Source organism: Drosophila simulans, chromosome 3L (assembly GCF_016746395.2).
Source record: "Drosophila simulans strain w501 chromosome 3L, Prin_Dsim_3.1, whole genome shotgun sequence".
In the NCBI taxonomy this organism is placed as follows: domain Eukaryota; kingdom Metazoa; phylum Arthropoda; class Insecta; order Diptera; family Drosophilidae; genus Drosophila; species Drosophila simulans.
This window is the reverse complement of record NC_052522.2, coordinates 16,812,904-16,834,992: the sequence shown is the minus strand read 5'-3', so window position 1 is coordinate 16,834,992 and position 22,089 is coordinate 16,812,904. Positions and strand designations below refer to the sequence as shown.

Sequence of the window (22,089 nt, the reverse complement as noted above, 5' to 3'; positions counted from 1 at the left end):
TATCGAGTGTGCCGCTGCAAGTGTGTGTGTCTGTGTGTGTTTGCGGCTGAGTGCCGTTCGAGTGCTCTTTAAGTTCTCCATTCAGCCATGTTGGGCAAAAGGCCGAAACGGTGGCTTTGCCAGACTTGTTATAGCGCAAAAAACAAATTTTTAGCACGAGCACCAAAATCCCGTGTTGTTGATTACGATACTAAACGAAAATCGATTTGCTAGACGCTTTTCTGCCTTCCCGCCGCCGATTTTAATGAGCGACTCTCTCGATCCTGTCGAAGTGCAAAAAAAAAAAAAAAAGAAATCCCCAAACACGGATTTTCATTAACGATGTGCTATCGGATGGTGGGGGATTTTTTCAAGAGGATAACACATGTGGAGTAGAGTTTAAGCATTAAATGGTTGCAGCTAGGTGAAAATGATAAAATGTGTACGGAAAATATTAAATGGTATTGTATTAAAATCCCAAAGTTATTTATAGTAAACCTTAAAAGCATATTAGCCCGAGGTACAGTTAAGAAATTCAATGCCCAACCAATATTTAAACCCAATAACTCAAACTTCAATTCAATATCCCTTAGCTGGGGGAAAAAAAAGGATGCCAGCCTCCCTTAAACATTATCGAATTTCCCAGTCACCCAGTGACAAATTTGAATGATGAAAAACAAAAAAACAAGTAGCTGTATCGGGTAACAGCTAAAAATGCCATTATTTGTTTTCCCCAGCAAATTACGCAGCCTGCTCTCGAGGGGATTTTCGATTTTCTCGATTTCCTCGATTTCCCGCAACCCATCGGAAAACCCAACCCCCCACCCAAATGAAACTCAACTCCGCAGGTAAAGCTTCCGATAATTGACATAAATTGGCGCAACTTTTTGTCAGCTCCGCGCCGCAAGACGTCAACTGCCATTTGCAATGCTCCATTGCCCCGCCCCCTTTATATATATATACACATATATATAGATATATGTATATCTTTAGCTATAGCACTTGATAATGCGAATATAATGACGAGTGAGAGGAAAGCAGCCATAAACGGCCATCAATCAAATCAGCGCTGGGTAACGAAATGCTTTTAAGTAATTTTCATCGTGCCCGGCGAAACTGTCAAAATCCATAACGATCAAATAGTGAAGATACTATGTGGCACGCAAATCTATATATATATATATATATACTTAAATACATATTGGAATTACATACTTTACTCGAAAAGGTGAAACAAAAGGCGGCGAGCGATTTAACCAAGCGCGAGTTCTTAATGGAAAACTTTTCAATTAATCCGCCATTGGCAAAGGAAATTATAATAATAACTTAGCTGCAAGTGTATAAGCCCGGCCATAAGCTGTGCGGCGAAACTTTCGACAGGCAAACAAAACAGAAGCCCAAGACCAGTAGTCTTCCCTCCTCCACCTGCTGGCCAAGTTATTGATTACAACTAATCCCCTTTGGCTTTTGCCTGCCGCCTCATTGGGCAGCTGGGAAAAGCGGTGGGGAAAATCGCCAAGCGGGAGAAGAGCGGTTCGGTGTGCAGATAGATTTTCGCCAGGTTCATAAACAAAATAGCCAAACGGCAAGCGGCGGCTTAGTTTAACCACCTCCTCCTCCGGCTTTTCCTACACTTTTCCCCATGTTTTTGGCGGCAGGTGACCAGCGAGCCGTTAATGACTTTAGCGGCCATTTTTCTTCCGCTTTGGATGAGATGAGCGCGGAGAGATTGCTCCTGGCAAGATTGATTAGCCGGACCAGTCGGGGGCGCGCCATTCAATATGATTAATAGTTGCATGCGTATACGCCATAGCAGCCACAACAATAGCTACCCAGTTCTATTCTATATCTATATATCTAAAGCATATATACAGCAGATGGAAATTTATGACGCAGCTCTGCCAGCCAATTTCGTGTTGCCAGGGAAACCTATTCTTTTTACAACATTTTGTTGCGAAAGGCTTTTCCAGTTTATTGTATCTCTTCGAGTGCTATATTCAAATGTTTTCATAGCTGTTGTTTAGCTGCATTTGCATTTTCATTTCGCGTTGCCACTTTCTGATGCCCTTAAAAAATCTTTGTTAATTATACGCTCATTTTAGCAAATAAGTATTGATTTTCTGTGCGAAATCTATGCCATTTATTTTCGTCGTTCATGTTCAAATATTTTTATCTGCAACACCTTTTGTAAGTCCAATATATGTATACTGTTTTTTCAGTAGGCCTTCTAGGGCCCTTAAAGCGCCACAAAAAATACCCTTTTAAATGCAAATCGGAAAACTATTTTCCAAATGCAAAAACAAATCAAAAGAACTTAGAACTGAGGGGAAAAAAACGAATAGGATAAGCAAAACACAACGGGCGAATTTCAAATTTTTCCAGCGCAGGTTTTCCCTGCAAATGTTCTATTTAACAAACACCAACACACACACACACATGCAAAGGGACTGGGCGGTGGAAAAGTGGAAAAGTGCCACCCAGCTGACCTCAGATGCTGCAACCTTTGGCCACTGATTTTATTGCAACTGATGCAGCTGCTGCTGCTGCTGCTGCAAGCTGGGCGATAACGAAAATTCCACATGCGGAGGGGCTGGAAAAAGGGGTGTGGGAATCAAAACAGAAACGTAAAGCTCGTTGGCTAAAAAATTGCAAATAAACTACACATTTTGTAAAGTCCCTTCGCATGGAAATTGCGCCCGGCCAACTATCAGGATGTGGCAGCCAAGTCCGGTCTCCTTTGGACTGGCTCTTAAAGGTGTTTACGGTGTTTGCATTTGCAGATTTTCCTCGCACCGCACCGCAAAAGGTTAGTAAATTTTGAGCGCTTTTCATAAGCATTTTATGAGGGCCAGGGACCCCGAGGCAAATGGCCAAAAGTGCACCATCTACCGGGCGAAATGGGAAACACTGCTGGGTGGCCAGGCGGCCACTCAAATGTCGGATAAACCTCCTTCCATCCGCCTGCGGTGTCCCACCCACTTCGGTATTAATTATGACAAATCATGCAAAGCAAAGCCAAAACGAAAACAGCAGCGCAGAAAAAAAAAAACTTCAACTAATTTCATTAAAAAACAATTTTTTATGATTTAATTATGGAAAGGCAAGCGGCAAAACACACTGTCGCGAAAAATAACAAATGGTCACTCGAGATTTAGTGTGAAAAGCAATATTGTTACAACGCGTGTTAAATAACTTTCATAATGGCAAAAAATGTGTTTGATAAAATGCAACATAAATATCTAAACAAATTGGGATAAGTACATAAATATAGGGAAATCGATGCGATTAAATGTAATTTATGATGATTACTGATTGCTAAATAGGAATTACTTAATTGCCTTACTTAATTGTTTCAATATCTTTAATAAGCTTGTTAAAAAAATTAAAAGTTATGAATTTGATTTGCTTACAGGAAAAGGACATTAAAAGAGCTATATTTTTATGAAACTGAGAGACTTTAAGTAACAAGAGTATCATTTCTCGCAGTGCACAACTGTGGATGTGAATAAGACTCCGAGTGAGTCCTGGCTGCTCCTGATTCTGTCGGAGCTCACCTGACTGTCATAACTGCGGGCAATTTTTGAGGCGTTCTGAATGAAGTGTCTCGCCCTCTCTCTTTCGCTCCAGCTCCCTTCTGGCTAGCTGTCTCTTTCGGTGAAATGTGGGGCTTGAGGGGCATAAATTATGATGCGCAAATCTTCAGCTAGCTGAATGTAAATGTAAATGAAGGCACGCCAGTGTTTCTGTGCGAGTGTGTGTGTCAGTGTGTGTGAGTGCGAGTGCACGATGAGTGGCAGATTTGCATAATCCTTAGCAAAAGGTTTCATGACAACGCTGCTCGAAATGTCAATGTGGGCGGATGATGTGCCGCAGCAACACCAACCCCCTCCCGCCTGACAAACAGCAGACCCAAACTGAACTAAAAAGCAGTGGTGGGGAGTTAGCCACCCCCTATAACCTTTGGAGCCACTCTAAACCGGTTCAATCATCTATAAGCTGCGGTTGCCTATACTCGTAATTAACAGCATGCGTTTGTGTGGGTGAGCGAGCTAACGCAAACACACGCACACGACAAACACACGGCAAACACTCAGCTGCCATTTACATAGCCAATTAGTTATACATAAACACAGGAGAGCAGAGCAGCAGGAACAACCACAACAACGATGGCAATTTCCACCTTAATCCCTTGGCCGCAACTAATTTAATTGTGTTCAATTTGGCATAAAGGCGTTTAATGCAAAAGGCATTTGGCAAACAAGTACCATCCATCCATCCGTCCGTCCATCTCCGTGCCGTAAGCCTCATCTAAAACAATGCAATACACATTTTTCATAGCTGTCAATTGAGGTTGGGGTTCGGAATACCCTAGCATAAAGCCTCATCTTGGGTTGAGCCCAAAACCGATGGGAAATCAATACGATGCAACCCTTTTCGCCATGCGATTAGGGTATGCGAAAAACTCTATTTGAAACGAAGACGTTTTGGTTTCGTTTCGTTGGCCGGGCTCGTTGTTAATGCTTTGATAGACACATTACTTCCGTCTCAGTGGTTAGGCTCAGCTACAACTACCACTACAAACTACCACTACATACTAACACTACATACTAACTCTGCTAGCGAGGCTTTGGCCATAGACATCGGGAGATATGGCGGCGAAGGGAAATCTAATATGTCTTGCAAGCGAGCGACTCGGCTGGGATAACCGTTTGTTTACACAGCCCAGACTATTTGCCCGGACCGAGCTTAACTGTGGCTACAGCCAGGCACTGAGAGAAATAATATGTGCTCCCATGAAAACTTACATTAAGTTACTTACAAGTAACTTACTTAACTGCCTAGATTCATCTGGAATTCTGGAATCGAAGCATACTGTTACATACATTTTCACATCCTTACAAATGGCTTCTTTTTATGTATAAATATCAGCTATAGCTTAGCATTTTCTCGCAGTGTAGCTGCAGTTGTGGTCGGATTCGAATTCGGAATCGTAGTCGGAGCGTGAGCTGCCGCTCGTCCTGTTCGCTGGTTTCCTTCTGGTTGCTCCGAGCTGCTCTGCATATCTGCTTCGTGCCTGGCATGGCTTTGGCAAATTGCGCAAAAAACGTTGCACCAGTAAGCAGAAATAAGAAGGACGCAGGATGGGGCACCCAGCAGCAGGAGCAGCAGCAGCAGCGGCAGCAGCAGATTTCATGCACAACAAATTGTCATGCGGACAGGCAGGCAGCCCGCACAGACAGGCTCGCAAACACACACATAGACATACAGAGCCTCTGCGGTTGGTCCTGTTCGGGCTCATCTCCCTCTAGGAAAGCCCCTCTGGAAAACCCCTACCCCGGCCCGCCCCTTCCTTCGGCGCGGCTCAAGCACATGAAATCCTTACCCGAGCGCAAGTCAAGCAAACAAACAAACCGCAATGACATGCAGGCAACTCTGACGAAGGGGAGAAAAGTCTGCAAAACTCACGGCGGAGCGGAGAGTGGAGAGTGAGCAAATGTCGGAGGGAAAAGCGCTGCGGACCAGGAAAAATCTCCTGCTGCTATCCGCAAGACATTGGCATTGCCACAGTTGTAACCGGAAACAGTCGCACTTATTTGGCTACGCGCTAGTTTCGCATATTTCACTGTCAACTTGCGGTAAATAGACTTTAAACAAATATGAAAATAACTCGCAAGAAACTGGCTGCTCTCACACACACTGCTATCCAGATATCCGCCAGCCAAGTGGGCAGGAAAAATGCTTAAAAATGGGATAAAAAACAAAAAAAAAACTAGGAAAATGTGCAAGTAAACGGTGGCTAAGCAAATGCCAAGTTGCTAAGTCTCCTCTGGCTTTCCAGGCGGGGTAATGGAAATCAATTGTTTACTTTATATGAGCTTTTCAAGTGCTTATTCAATATCATTAGATGGCCATGCAGCTGCAGATACAGATGGAGATGCAGATGAAGATGCAAATGTAGATACATATGTAGATACATACATATGTACATAATGGAGATGTAGGGTTGCATGCGAACCAAGGCCAAGTAATAACATAATCCCATTTGAAGTAGTTTTCCCTGACGAGGCTGCGGCGTAATCATTCGAAATTAGATTCTCTCCTACCGCCCAAAAACGCCGTATTTACCAGTCGCAGCAAAGTTGTGCGGGCCAAAAACTCTCGGCAAACAACTCGCCAAGACGGAGAAATTTGCAAGCGGCCAGCCAGCCAGCCAGCCAGCCAGCGGAAAACTTCGCTCGCCAACCGGGCAACTTTTCTCATTTCCAGCTGGTGAAATTGTACAAGGGGCGCCCAGCAAAGCTGCCAGCCGGGCGAAATCTTAATTTAAAAGCCAGCTGTTGAATCAAAGGTTAACCCACCGTTGCCCCCAGTTGTGCCTTTTCGCCCGGCCAAAAAGAAAGCAACTGCAAAACTCATTTTGTCAGCCATCAGCCAGCCACCCAACTGCCATCAATCCGCAGTCGCACATGCACACTCTTCTATAAAAAAAAAACAAAAAAAAACAGCAGCTGAGACTCATTTGCTTGTGAGTACAGAGAGAAAAAAGTTTTGGGACTTGCAAGTTGATTAAATATTCAAGATTCAAATATTTATTGTGCCTAAGAACTTAAATATTCGAAATATTTGTCTAAAGCAAAAGAATTTGTTAAATTATTTAGAAAGACCCCTTTCTTTACTTATTAAAAGATTTAAGAGATTATTGATTGAGAGATAAGAGATAAGAGATTAATGATTGTGTATTTTATTTATAATTAGCTATTATCTTTTTAGAGATAAGTATTAAAACTTTAAAGTATAATCTTTTAGAACACAAAATCTAGTTTAAAAGTAATAAATTTTTGCTCTATTTAAATACTACACACTTCAAATCGCCTTGCGTTTCTATTTCATTAAAATCCCAAATCTCCTACGAGATTTCTTCCAGTGTAAGTGTGTGGGATGGCACAATGGGGTATGGAGTATCTTTTACCACCTCGAGAGAGATGCAAATAAGCGAATATTCATTTGATGATACGAATACGAGTGTGCTACACGTGCGATGCGGTTGCCGCCCCCTACCCGCTTTTCCGCTTTCCCGCTCCAACAAAACTGCCACCCCGCACCCCCTTCGTGACAATTTAAATGTACGTTTTATTGCCACACATTCTGGGGGCGGGCCGAGGTACGATGGGGCGTGGCAATGGCGGATCGACAGCTTGAGATAGTCACGTACGCTTCTTTGTTTTTCTGGCTTTTTATTTCGTGCCAATTGTGCGCCTAATTAGCCTCGGAATCGCGATGCCAAACGCGGCGGCATCTTTGCAATTAAAACGCACTTTACCCCACCGCCCCCTTAACATCATCAAGGATTTGTGATTGCTGTGTGTGCGAGCGGGACGGCGTCGCGAGCAGCGTGTGCGAGCAAGAGGGTGCCACAAAATGGCGCACGTTGGCTCGCCTACAAAATTAATTTGATTTATGTACGCCACTCCGTCTGAATGTTGCTTGTTCGCAGTTGCCTTTTGCACCTGCCATGTCGTGTTACCTGTTCTGTTCTGCTCTGTTCTGTTCTGTTTTGTTCTGTTCTGTTCTGTTTGGTTCGGCTCGTTTATGCCGTCCTGTCCTGGCAGGTAACGAATTTCTGGCAAAACAACGAAAATAAAAATAAATTATTGCCATGGCAAATGTAAAGTGTCGAGTTTTGCGTGGCATATGTGTTCACGTCGCTCCTATAAAACAAGCAGCTACACTGGACAAAACGAATGCAAAGAACACTTATTAAAAAGCGAGCCTTGAAAAAAAACAATATTATTAGGTAAGCAAAAGGAAATATTAAATAAAATAATACTTAGAAAAGAGTTTTTACTTCTGCACTACGAATTTCTTTCAGTGTTCGAGCCTGATTGCCATGTGTATGTTGCACTTGCCTCAATTTTCGGGGGGTGTTGATCTACTAGGCAACAAGCAACAGCCTTAGCCACACATACAGAGTACATATGTATGTATTTACGTATGGGCCAGCATATGCGACAATGCAAATAAAAAGCCATAAACTTTCATTTAAGTTTAAAATGGCATTTAAATGAATGAGTGCTGGCTGTGCTTCCAGCTAACTGCCTTTTCGCTGCTGTTGCTTTGGCATTGGGGCTTTGGCTTTTTGGGCCACTGGAGTCGCAAACACATGTATCATAATTCATTGCCATGTTTTATTCTGCACCAACTCCCCATTTCATTTCATTTCGTTTCAACTTGCCTCGTTTTATTTCGGTTCGGTGTTGTTTCATTTCGTTTCGTTTCGTTTGGTTTATTTGCTTTTGGCTGCTGCGTGAAAACATAAATATTCAACACGGAGAACAACAACATTTTCGCTAGCCAAGGGCTGGAACACACACACTGCTTGTTAGGCATTTTGTTATGTTCGATCCGATGGGGAGCACACATTACACGAATGCCCATAAAGCAATAACCATCGATTTGCCATTGATAAACCCAGAAAACGCGGCGTATGCGTAATGGCCTCAAGTCCGAAACATAAAAAAGATAAAGATGCCTGTTTTCAAAAAGGTACAACACCGTAAAAAATAAAATTGATATTTGACTAGCACAATATGATGAATTCCTTAAAATAAAAAAAAATATTTAAGTATTTTTTAATAATTTCTTAGCATAGGTATTTGAAATTAATGAGCTATATTATAAAGAGTACCCTTCCTACACATTAAAAAAAAAACCAATTTAATCTTAAAAAATCCTCTTAAAGGCCAGTGTGGCAAAGAAAGAAGCTCCTTTTCTTCTGTGTGGCACACTCGATAAGAAAACGTGGGCCATTATTTAAGAGTCTTTTATGTGGCTCGCCTGCTGCTTATTTATGCTGGCATTTCCTTTTTTTATACATATCTAAATTCCCATTTAGCTGGCTTATAAATATTAAATAAATTAAAATGCCAGCTAATTGTTAATCTGGCCGGCTTGCGGCTTTCGCATATGCGCTTTTGTCAACGCCGGTGACCATCATCCGACTGTCCACGAACAAGCTCTATCTGTGTCCTCTATTTGCCGTCCCTTTCACTGCGTTAACCGCCTGCCTCTCTGTCGCACTTTGGCCATTTGCCGTGTTTTAAATGTAAAGCACTTGCTGTGGTCGCTTTGAGCGACCCGAAAGTTAATCTCTGCCAACCGCTTGAGCTCCCTGAGCACCCCCCTTCACGTTTTCCCCATGGTTAGATATTTTGCTATTATTTTTTGCTGCCCTCTCTGTCGCTCTGCCGATCTGCCATCTCCCTCTGGCCCTGGGTTCGTTTTGATGCAACCGCAACTTACGTTCTCACAGAGAGTGGAGCAAAAACTCGTTTGTTTGTTTATTTTGCCGCCACTTTTTATGCTTTCTTCCCGTCTCTTTCGCCCGCACTATCTCTATCTCTTTCCTCACCAGTGTGTGTGAGTGTGTGCTTGATTTGTGTGCCGGATGGGCGGCGTGTGTAGGGTTTTCGGAGTCATCTAGCCAGGCAATCACCCCAGCAAGTCCAAGATAAATCGTCTTTCAACGCAACTCACTGTGTGTGTGTGGCATAAAAAATCACACGATCAGTCATTACACACACACACACAAAGGGAACGCTTATATCTGATATATATAAGCACTTATGTTGTGTGTGCCCCAAAGTCATTTTGACTCCTGCATCCTGCATCCTGCGGCAGCAGTAGGAGCTCCTTTTTATCGCCCCGACTCCTGCGCTTTACAATTTTTTTATGCAAGCTGCGCTGCTGATTTGGCGATAGTGTGTCGTCGTCATCGCCGCAAGTCCTGCACAGAAAGCAAAATTGTTCATTAAGCGGTTGGTTTATCATATAAAGGGCTCTTTAATCTTACCCATGAAAATACAATTTCCTAAACGCTAATCTAAAGCTATTTAAAGGTACGATAGGTTTGCCTTAAGTAGTAGTGCTTAGAAATTCGCTTTACTTCAAAGCAAATAAAACGAAATGTTGTATATATGCTTATAAATATCAAAAATTATCATTAAATGCTTAATTTAGAGCAAACCAACTGTGGTGGCTCTTAATGTCATGGCCATGATGTAAAAGACTCGCACATTTTCTCTGAGTGTGTCCATGCATCCTGCGTCCCATGTCCTTTATCCTGCTTCCTGCGTCCATGCATTCTGCATCCTGCCCGTCGAGTGCTGAGTGCTAGCCCGTAGCACATAAGTCATTTGCCGCGGCAAAGGAGCAGCACTTGTACGAATCTGCACTGCCAGCCTGCTGCGGCCTTCAAGCGTTGCATCCCCCAAAAGGACCTGCCCGAAAGGATACCACCGCCCCAGCGTTATAGTCGCTTTGCGTCTCAATAGTCTGTTACTAATACGTTTTCTTCGCCCCAGCCATCGACGCTTTCACTGTCGACATTTTAATGCCTTTTCTTGCCGAACAGATTCTTTTGAGTGCATAAAAAGCGTGGAGGGTCTCTACTTCCCCACACCCCCGCCCCATTATCCTTTCCACCCCCCTCCCCACCCTCGTAACCAAGTGAAAGCCAAGTCGAAAGTCCGGAGCAAGCTGCTGCGTCACTGCAGCCAAGCCATTGCAATTGCTGACGGCACAGGATATTACCGCCGTCATTCATCGACATCGCATTCATATTCCTCGCCTCCTTAGCATCACGCACATATGCGCGGGATGGGAGCATTCAGTTCTCCCTGCGGGGATAGTGGTCCATGCGAGGGGTAGCGGGATAGTGGAGGATCCCTAAAGAGCGGGGCCGGAGATATGGGGGTGATAGTGCCTCAATACTCTGACGCTTCCGGTATTTATGACGCAAGTAATCAAATTGAATGGCGCGCTGCAGTTTCGTTCGCCTTTTATTTGCCCAAGGAGCCGAGCAGCCAGCATCCGGCTTCTTGCAGTGATAAATTTTTTGCGTTTTCCAACCCTCAACCCAACCCCTCAGACCTCAGCCCTCAAACCCCTCGAACAACCCATCGCCCCAACCCAGCGTGGCATAAAAAATTGTGCGAAACTTTCAGCTTTCTGCACATTTTCGTCGCTTATCATCAGCGGCTGGTGCAGCTTAACGCAGGGCGCAAAAAAAAAAAAAGAAAGGGGGTTTTGAGAAATGGGCTGGTGGCATGGGAAAATCGGCAGGAACGGCGATGGAAAAATCCAGAGATTGGGGCCTGAAGAATGGCAGTTTGGGGGCCAGCAATGATAATAATGAACGTGCATGAAAAATGCTAGTTGAGTGAATGGCAAAAATAGGAAAAAAAAAATGGCAAAAGCGAAACGCAGCGCTCACCTAAGGCGCAATAAATAATAAGTGGCCGCAAGTTGCTGAGGAAACCCCTGAAGAATGGACGCATAATGAACGACATCTTGAGCAGCTCTCGACTTGACATAATGGTAAATTAGTGGCCAAGGTGGCCCAAGTGCAATGATTTACGCCGGGATTAGAGGCCAATTGCAACTAGTTCGGGGTGGCTTATGGAAACTATCTCGGCAATTTACAGGACTAACTCAAGCCATCGTCCTGCGATTAGGCAACTTTAAGCGGAGCGAACAAAGACGCAACGAATTCGCCACGGATGAAAGCCGTGGAAAATCCGCTTTCTCACAAAAACTGCAGATGCTAGCTCAGCTAAAAAAAAATAGCAAACGCTATACAAAAATTATCCCGGGACGCTTATGATTTATGTTTTTGTTATTGTGTTCCAAAAACCCCAAAAAAAAAAAGGAAAATATGAAAGGAGCGAAAAGTACAAATATAAAAGAAAGCGGAAAAATATTTAAAATCCGAAGAGACAGCTGCCGTCTAAAGATAACTGTCATTTTCTTTTGAAAGCTTTTTCAAAAAAAGCATAGGGTAAATATAGGCTGCATCAAATTTGAAAACTAGAAACCTAACAAAATTTTAAAAACTATGAAATTGAAATTCAACGAATATTGATATTAATTTTATTTTCCATGTATAGAAACAAAAATGTTTCCTAGCCTTAAATCTTTGAAAAGAAACCAATGGAAAAATGAATATTTCAGAGCAACTTATTTGTTATTTCGCTTGGTTCTTAGATCTGCGGTTTTAAGAAGACTTAGCTCCTTTTTTATCTCCCAAGAAAGAAAAGAGAGACACACAAGGTAAAATGTAAGCGCAAAAATAAGGTCTGAAGACAGCTGCTGGCTGAAGATAACTGCAATTCCTTTTAGAGGACTCAATCAAGAGAGTCCTGCAAGAGTGTGTGCCTGTGGCAATAAATGAGCAAATTAATTAACAAAACGCAGCCGTGAATTGTGGCACGATTGTCGCAGGACACGGAAATAAATTAATGCAGGCAAAGGACACCAAGGACATGCGACACCGGGCTCGGCAAACGGGACACAAAGGTGACAGGCTACGTTACCGCTTCGATGGTTTTTCCAACGTCGTCCTGCGAATCCTGGAAAGCAGCTTAGCCCGCAGGTGATGCCAGGACGCAAAATCAATCGAGGTAGCTCTGGTCATGCATAGATACGCGATGGGCTAAAGGATATAGGATATCGGGAGGCGGAGGCAGCTAGCAGGACCTGCCATCGCCATCTATCCTGGGGACATGTGTGGGCACGTGCTGGTCAAAAAAAAGAAAAGGAGGGAAGAGGAGGAACAGTCCTAGCAGTAGCAGCACCAATAACGACGTAATCTGTTTATATCCCCTTTTTCCTCTGCTTTTAGCCCATTGTGCTGCGCACTTTTTCCATTTGCCATATAGCTGGAGCTATAGCTTTTCCTACTTTTCCCGCTTTTCCTGCTGCCGCTGCTGCTGCTACTTCAATTTTCTGGCCGGCAGTTTTTGTCGTTTGTCGTCCGTAGCGCACCATCCATGGATTGAGTTGTTATTTTTCGCTTAGTGCAATTTATTTTGGCCAAGTGGCAGCCATCGGGCCAGCAGCGCTTAATTTATTATGCCAGCTACTGGCTGTCCTTTCTCCAGCTCCTGCTGCTGATCCTGCTGCTCGCTTTTTTCTCGTTCTCTCCCAGCTCCACCGAAATTGCCTGGCCATTGTTCAATGGCAGATAAAAGAAAAATTAAAGGCAAGCAAAATGAAACTGGTATGGAATGGGCGAGGAAAAATCGTTATTAATTTCAAGTTTGAAAAATTGCTGAGCAGCTTAGCACCCCGGCTATTGGATCGAAATCGAATGAATCCGTCGGGCCATCCATTTATTAGCAGCTTGATAAATACTTTCAATTTCCCCCGCCAAATAAATGATAACGTAATGCGCCAGCATTAAAATAGATCAAAGCCGAAAAATAATCAACGAGCTTTTTAGAGAGTGTGGGGCAGAAACTATCCTCTATACTTCTCGATTGTTTGGCCACCAAGTGCGGCCCGCATAGAAATCCATTATGTCGTTGGCCCATCAATGAATATGGAGCAAGATTCCCATACAATTATGGCCATCATTTGTTATGTGGCCCCCAGCTCCAGTAAATTCGAGCTCAAACTGAATGGAATGGAATCGGATTGAATCGAACTGACTGTCACAGCCGCACACGCGTCAATTGTTGTGATTAGCATGGAAATCATTACAAACACAAAATGAATGGCAAATCGGAGAATCAACAAAGGCAACAAAAATAAATGACAGAAGCGACACAAAAAAAAAAAACAAGATGACACAGGGGCGAGTTCCAAAAATAGCCCAAAAGTGTCCTGAATGTTTTGCTTTAGTTGGCTAAATTTACAGGCAGAAAAATCAAATATTGGAAAGAAGTCTTACTTCTTTCTGAATCTGCATCAGTATTGAAATTGTATAATCCTAATTATATAATCCTCTTAACTGATTTTAGCTCACAACTTCACAGCACAACTTAAAGTGTTTGTTTTTCTTCCAGTGTACTTACTTTGTCAAATGTGTTTTTGTGTGCCGTCTCAGGATGTGTCAGTGCCAGGAAAAATCGGGATGTGGGCTGCAAAACGTGGGGTGGAGCAGCCCAGCAGCAGACAAAAGGCAACCAGTGAAAAATCGAGTTAGGCAAAACAAATAGCAAAATAGTTTTGGACGGAACGTCGCCAGCAACATCGACATAAACAACAACAACTAAACGGAAAAAACATAAAATAAAAGTAGTGGCAACGGGGGGATGGCGATATTCCAGGGGGTGGGAGTGGGGTGTATGGAGTATGGAGCATGGGGAAAACCTCTCGATGGCGGGGCTGTTGTAAAAGTCAAGCGAAATAATATTTTCCGGGTGCCAGGCAAAGGCGGTAGAAAAGCGAGCAGAGGAGGCTGTAACATTACTTCAAGCGTAACATTGAGAAAAAAAAAAGGACGAAGGACGAGGGAAAATGAGGAGAGAAAACGACAGGACGCGAACTTGCGGCCATCATTGTAGGCAATTTGCAAAAATAGCAACGATTTCTCTCCATTCCGCTGGCTCTGACTCGCTCTCCCTGAACTTAGTTTAAAGGAAATCAAAATAAAAATCATAAAAATGCAGAGCGTGGCGCGTGGTAAGCCAGCGAAAGAGACGGCACGATGGCCGAAAGACAAAGACGACGAATGATGCTGCTTCCACTGCTTCCACAGCTGCCTCTGCTGCTTGGCACAAAAGATGAAAAGTTGTTGCTGTTTATGGCGGAAGTAGATAATGCCAAAGATGAACAAGGCGAAGGATGTCGCTGCCAGTCACAGGAGTGGGTGGTCCTGCTCCTGCTCCTGGTTCTGGTCCTCGTCCTTGTTGGGGTTTTCGGGAGTGAAATGAAGCTCAAGGGTCGCTGGGGTCTATAATTTCGCCATTACAAAACAATAGTAAAAACAAACTGCAACAAAGTTTTAGCCGGCGAAGAAGTCGAGCCAGTGAGGCGTGTGTAAGCCAAACAACTGGAGAATTAGGAAAGCGGAGCGATGGTGAAACAGAGCAAACGGAGAGTCGGCGAACTGGAGCTGAAGAGGAGAAAGCTTTGTCGCATTATGTCCAATTACTGTCGCAATTATGGCCAAGAAGAGGACCGGCTCACAAATGCGCAGACCCGAAAATGGAAAGGGTGGGGCGATTGTCAGTTGCCAAATCGAATGTGGATATCGCATATTGTTGACACTGCGGCCATGGCCGGATCATTAATAACCCACTGGCTAATCAAGAGCAGATACAGGGGCGGAGATACCGCCCCGGCCAACCCCAAGGACCGTCAAGTCAACTGCGGCTAATGGGATAAACCCTTACGTGCGATAAGACAAAGTCACCCCTGGGGAGCCAAACGAGCCATCACTCGCACTTCCACTCCCACCCATGCACTGCGCGAAAAGTCTAGGCCTTCTAATTGATTAATTCTAAAGAGATTCGATAGGAGGTACATTAAATTAATGTGATAGAAAAAAAGCTGATTTATTTATATATTAAATTATATTATTATATTTATAAATTTCTAAATATGCTATATGCTCAAATTCATAAATCGCTTCTCTCAGTGTACTGGCCTTTCGCATCTCGATTTCGGCACGCGTCGTCGATAAAGTTCCATGACCAGAAGCACAGAACCATTGGCAAAGGAGGAGGAGGCCTCTGGCCAGGCCCATGCCTGCGCCTATCCTGGGTTCAGCTGTTTTGTCACTTATTCACAGCACATTAAACAATTTGCTTTTTACGCCGGCCAACATCATCATCGTTACACCACCCACCTCGGCCACCCCTAAGCAGCGCCCCTCTCCCCCCAAATGAAGCGGCTCTCTGCTGCCTAGCCAACCGCACATTTTAATTGTTCTCGTCATGAACATGTCATAAAGCAAATCAGATTAAATGCGTCACTTATTATTGTGCCCCGGCTAGGGTCCCGGGTATCGGTCTATATATGTATGTATCTGTGGGTGGGTGCATGTGTGTGTGTATGCCTTTGTTAACTGCGGTCAAATGTGGCAACGCACCACGCAACCCGACGCAGGATCGGGGTATCGTTTTTATTGCATATTACCTTGTCAAACACGAAGACACACACACTCACCGTACATGAGCACACACACGCACACATGCAGGGGGACAGTGGGGCAAGAGTTATTCGAATTGCGGTTGTGGTCGTGCAGATAATGAGCAAATTAATGCCCGATGCTTGCATAATGCTGCCATTAGTGCACATCACACATCCATCACAGCGCACATTCAGCCGCAAATGTGCACTCGGAAATTAAGGAGCGAATATTTGAATGGAGGTTATTATTATTATTTCGGTTATGTTTCCTATTATAAATCCTTTTATCATATCTTAAATTATGTTTCCTATTATAAGTTCTTTTATCACATCCTTTCTCATATCTTTGATAGAAAACTAATTCCTGGAATGGACAATGCTAAGCTTAAGGCAGTTTTGCCCAGTGTAGACTTCTACTCCCATTTCCGTTTCCGCTTTCCTCTGGGCCAAATTCATCGGGCTTTGTTGCACTGTGCCGAGGAAAACTTAGTTGTTATTGCCGCTGCCTCCTGCTGGCCGGGTGTTAACTTGCATGTTAGATTGTGCGTGCAGCTTAATTAGTTGCAAACTGTTTTTCATCATCGTGAGGTCAAGGGAGTTGCTGCATGTTTAGCACACGTTGGAAAAGTGTGGAAGGGGGAAAAGCTTGGCGCGCTCCTCTCGTCAACAGGACGTTAAGCAAATTGACACTGAAAGCATTTAGTCGAGTTAGGTGTATTTTGAGTGCTTATCTTTTAATCGACTTGCCTTAATTCATCACCCTCGCAGAAGCACACAAACACCTAGTCACACTCCAGCAGACAGACAGTGGGAATCGAGACCAATATTGATTTCTAATATTTATGCAATTCCATTTTACAAATTTGCATACCAAATCCTGATTGCTAGGGGACTTTGAGGCACACCCACACCCCCACACACACACACACATCCTGAGAATTGCCGGTAAAAGTCAGGGATTTTTCCCCATTTCTCAATATCTCTCGCTTTCCCTTTGACTGTTTGCCCGCCGCAAACACAATGAACCAAATGGTAAAGCGAACGGCAAGGTGGAAAAGGTGGAAGAGCTGGAAAACCCAAAGAACCCTGGCACTTGACGCGATCCGACAACAGTCGATTAGTTAGCCAGACAGACAACCGGATAGACAGTCGGACATTATGGACAGATAGTGCTTTTTGTTCACTGTAATCACAGCCAAGGTAACAACAATGGCGACTGGCAATTTTCAAAATGAAAACATAAAATAATAAATACGATTTGACAGCGCTCTGGATCTGTGCAGCCAATGCCGTAGCTGTATTGTTGTGTAACCAATAGATATTCGTAGTTTTTGCGGAACTGCGATAGCTAGGCGGCATGCCCGCCCACTCAGTTTCCGTTTCCTGTGTGCACCAGTATGCGTGCCGTGCGTGTGTGCTCGTATGTGTGTGTGAAGCCGAGTGTGTGCGAGCATCTACATAATCATATTATGCTTGACTGACACGACAAACCAAGCGCACAAATGTGGGTCCAACTGCATTGAGCTGGCTGAGCTGAGGAGGCGACTGCAGAGCAGAGATTCAAGTAATTTGACAGGCGACATACATTTTCGGGTGCACACACATGCACAGTTACAGCCACACGCGCATACCCACATATATGCACTGGCGGAAAAACTGTGCACTTCTGAAATAAAAGAAAGAAAATTCTGGCCACAGTGGTTAAGAGTATAAATATCAAAACTACTTGAAGCTGGAATTATTGAGTCTTAAGCAACTATTATTAAATCAAAATATATCAATTATATCAAAATATTTCTCCCAGTGTGAGTGGAAAGGGAGAGGGCGAGGGAAACAGCTGCGCAAATCTGTTAGCCAGTGAATTGATGAGGGGCAAAAGCGATAAAAAGGCTTTTGCATTGGTCTGAGCCTCGGAATGGGAAATGCGAAATGCTGACTGCCTGCCTGCTGCCATGATATGGGAAACTGCCCGTCCGACAGACAGAGAGGCAGACGGAGCGAGCGAGAGGGACGGACAGTCGGGCAGACAGTCAGTCAGAGAGGGACAGCGTCGAGAGGGAAAGGGATGGCAGACAGTTGGAGAGACAGTGCCACCTGGCAGCTGCCAAAATTGCAAAATTGAAATTGAAATGCGACTGCTGCTGCTGCTGCTGCTGCTGCTGCTCCTGCTGCTGCTGCTCCACATACACATACACATGCCGATCGGGCGGGCACACGGTTGCAGCTCACAGATACACACTCGTGCATGCATAATACGCATACGCACCGTGTGCGCTGCAATCGTCTGTGGCTGTCGCAAAGACAAGCCAAAGCAATTAATGTAATGAGCAGCAGCATGTCAGAGTAACACAACGTCGACGTCGACATTTTTGCACAAGAATTTTCAATCAGCAGACAACATTCATTCACACCACGAGCAAAGGGAGGGGTGAGCTGCGGCAGAGAAAGGTGAAAGCAGATAGAGCATAATGTGTAAAGGCGTCCAATGTAATTGTTTAAAACCCAGCTACTTAAGTGCACTGAGTGCGAGGTGTGAGCTGTGTGTGTGTGTGTGTGTGTGTCCGTGTGCAGGCATCTCCTCCCTTTCCAAACAAAAAGTCCAATCAGGCCTGCATTAATGAGGCTGTTCTGGATGGGGGATATATGTAGGTAGGTGGCAGGTGGGATGGGCGTTGCGATGCAAATGCATGCATTCATTTGCATTTATGTTTTGTGCCAACTAATTTGAAGGCTCTTTGGCTGGGCAACAAAACAAAATCAGCGACGACAAGCCCCTCTTGACGAGACATGCTATATACCTGGGCACCAAGTGCATCTAGAGTCGCTGCAACAAAGGCGGCAAAGCTACCCCTTTTTTGCCACTTGCATACAATATGTGCATACTCATTAGTTTGGAGTGCTTCCATCAACACGCCAAGACACCAAGAACCAGATGAAGAAGACACGTCGTCCCCAGGACTCACACCCCGAACTACGGCGAAAAAGCAACCCCCTGTTACCCCTTTGAATAAACAAACCCCGTGCGCCTTGCTTTTAAGTTGCAGCTAATTGTTGTTGCTGGCGGGAGTTTAAGGCTTTCATTTTTGAAGCCCTTTTCCAGATCATAAATTTTTTTTCACATACTGCGTTTTTTTTGTATCATCTGCAGAATGGTAGCGAGCAGAATAGCTGCCTCATCTTTCAGTCGGTCGACTTCCAATGTCAACCGGCAGGAGCTTTTGTTTGACGTCGCCCCGCCTCATGAATAACTGATTAAAACCATTTTCGGTTTGAGTTTTTCTTTTAATTTTTCTCTATTTTCCTGCATTTTTTTTTTTTTTTTTTTGTGTAGCTGGGGCGGATTGAATGGCTTTGGATGGGCGGCTGCGCTTTCATTTATAATGGCTCGGCTCTGCGGAGCCAAAATGGACAGGAGAGTGGAATGTCACCAGTGGTGCGTCGGTGGTGTAGGTGGCTTCGGTGGCATTGGTGGTGCAGCTTTGGCCTTTGAAAGCGCATCAGTCGCAGATGATAAATAGCTGCAGCGTGAGTGAGTTCTGCTGAGCCAAGAAAAATGGTGCAGCTGTCAATTTAATTTTGGCCAAGACCATCATTTAGCATTTAGCTTTTGTTTGGAGTTAAAGCACTTACGTTACTTATATGTCATCTGATATAACCAATAAATCAATTGGCTGTTGTTTGGTTCACCTAAGAAATGTCAAAACTGCACTTCAATTGCAGAAATAGTCATACCATTTTCTTAAGTTTCTACTACTTTTATTTTGACAAGAATTATGTGAAAATTTCAATGCAATCAATGCATTAAAAATAAGCATAAAATCACTAAAGTGTTTAAATTGTTTTAAATGGAATAAGAAGTAACTTAACAGTTTCGAGATATACAAGCGTATGCTAATACAGCATATTAAAAATGTACACCTTATTTTTGAAGCGGCAAGACAAATATTCCAGGACCTTCAGCATTTTGCCCATTGTTATATATTTTTAATAAAATTAAAAATAAGTGCTGCCTAAGATACCTAGATGTAACTGTTGATCCATGCTTATTGGCAAGCTGAACGCGAAAAAAATATGATTTTACGAGCACTTTGTGTGTGTAAATATTTCATATTGCCTGCCACCCCATTTGCTGAACCTCAAGCGTTCAGTTAAAGTTTCCATCGCGCTGCTGCATCAATTGTGCTGCCATAAAACTCTTTAGCCAACTATTCTGGCTCATAAATACAACATTATTCGCCAACGTAAATCGCAGCGGCAGCAGTCGTCGTCGCTTGTCTGCTAGCGTCTCAATTCACTGCACATTTTGCAAATAACAATCGCATTTTTTGAATAATTCAAATCCACTTTGTTGCCCGTCTATCCTTGCTGCCGTATCTTTCGCACTGCGCTCCTCCGTCTCCGTCTTACGCGCAGTGTCTTTGAAAACGGTCGTTGTGGCATAAGAAAAGCGTCGAGCATTTTCCGTATGTTTTTGCTTTTGTTATGGTCGCATGAAAAATGTATAGCGTACTTTTGTGCGTTCGCTCACACACACACACACACGAGTTTATATAGAGGCACCAACACCAGTACGCAATTAGAGCCCCACCACCATCACAACGCAGGGGCATTCAAATATTTAAGCCTTGCATTATTAATGGCAATTTTTTAGTTTCTTTATCTGCTCGCTATTTGTTCGCGTCCTTTTATGCGATTGCGAGATTTAAATTTATATTTAAATTAAAAACCAAATTGCACATCGCTGCCAGCAATGTATATTTCTCGTACATTATGCACGGCGAAAAAAAAGGTATTCAAATTCAAATGATTTTGGCATTGAAAGTAAGCTAGATACATAATATCCGTATAGTAAGAGCTTTAATGAAAGAAATACCTTTACAACACTATGTTTTATTTCACGGATTGCTTGTCAAATGCTTTGATTAATATAAAACCAACATTTTATTTTTGCTCACCTTGACAAGCCGTTTCAAATTGCGTTTTTTATGCGCATGCAAATGTTTCAAAATCAGCTCCACTATTATTCCCTGTGTACATATCCTTTTTTGCGAACTGCCATTTGTTGCCGTGTCCAGTCGCTGATTTCATTTAGTTGCTTGCCGGAATGATAGAGCTCCGGAAGCTGGGACCCGGGAAAAGGTTCGACCGGACTGACCACCCACAATTCAAAAATCAATTTTCATTTGCAAAACGATTACATTCACATTCATTCAATGTTCGTTGGTTCGCTCGCAGTTTCCTTTTTTCTGCATTTCGCTTCTTTTTTTTCCATTCTGCAGCCCAACGAGGGTTTTCCATGTGTGTGTGTGTGTATGAGTGTATGGGTGTGCTATCGGTTGCCTTACACTCGAATGAACTTTTATTCAATTTGCAAAGCAACCACAAGCTGCACAATAGCCGTTTTAAACACTCGAACAACCAGTCAGCGAGCGAACGGGCATTTCGTCATTCCAGCAGAAACGGGAGACAGGAGAACCCGCCCACCGAAAGGGGCAGCCGGAACAACCCCACCTCGTGGAAAGCGCACTCAGCCCAACATTTTCCGGAGGAGCACCTACATCTCGTCACTGCCATTTGCATGTCCAACTGTCTGCATTTCGCAGTCCTTCATTTGAATGCAACGCTCGTTTCTTTTGCAATTTTTCGGCTGTTGTCTTGCTGCTGCTGCTGCGCTTTTAATCTACTTTTGTTTTTCCCTCTTCGGATGTTTAAAATTTATTTATTCATGCGTTGGCTGCAACTTTAGACCGTCAAAACAGTCATTAAATGTGTATGTGCACTCGGCCAGCGAAGCAATCATGTTTAATATATTAGCATTGATTTTCGCATTGTTCCGAAAGCCCGGCCATAATGGGGCAACTAAAGACTGACGTTCGCAAAAGTGTATAAGTGTATGTAAAAATAAAACAAATAATAAACAAAAGAATGGCGTTGGCAAAGGCGAAGGGCTAAGGACGAAGGACGACGGACGAAGGACATTGGCGGGAACAAAAGAATGCGCTCGTAAAACCGAGATTTAGGCCCGGCCACATTTGTGACCAAAATATATACGGAAAATATACACACAGGAAGTGTGCGGGCCCGAAAGGAAGTGGTTGGCGAAGAGAGGCGAAGGAAAGGAAAGGAAAAGTTGGAGATGGTGGATAGAGCTCTGCTCATTTTATGCGCTAACTGAATCAGCCCGACAACCATTAA

The 22,089-nt window shown here is 43.7% G+C and overlaps 1 protein-coding gene across 11 annotated transcripts in view; it reads left to right on the top strand.

Moving 5' to 3' along the window:
- LOC6738429 (RNA-binding protein Musashi homolog Rbp6) overlaps positions 1-22,089 on the top strand; it is a 175,273-nt gene that overhangs the window by 114,686 nt on the left and 38,498 nt on the right. The gene's annotated exons all lie outside the window — the stretch shown is intronic.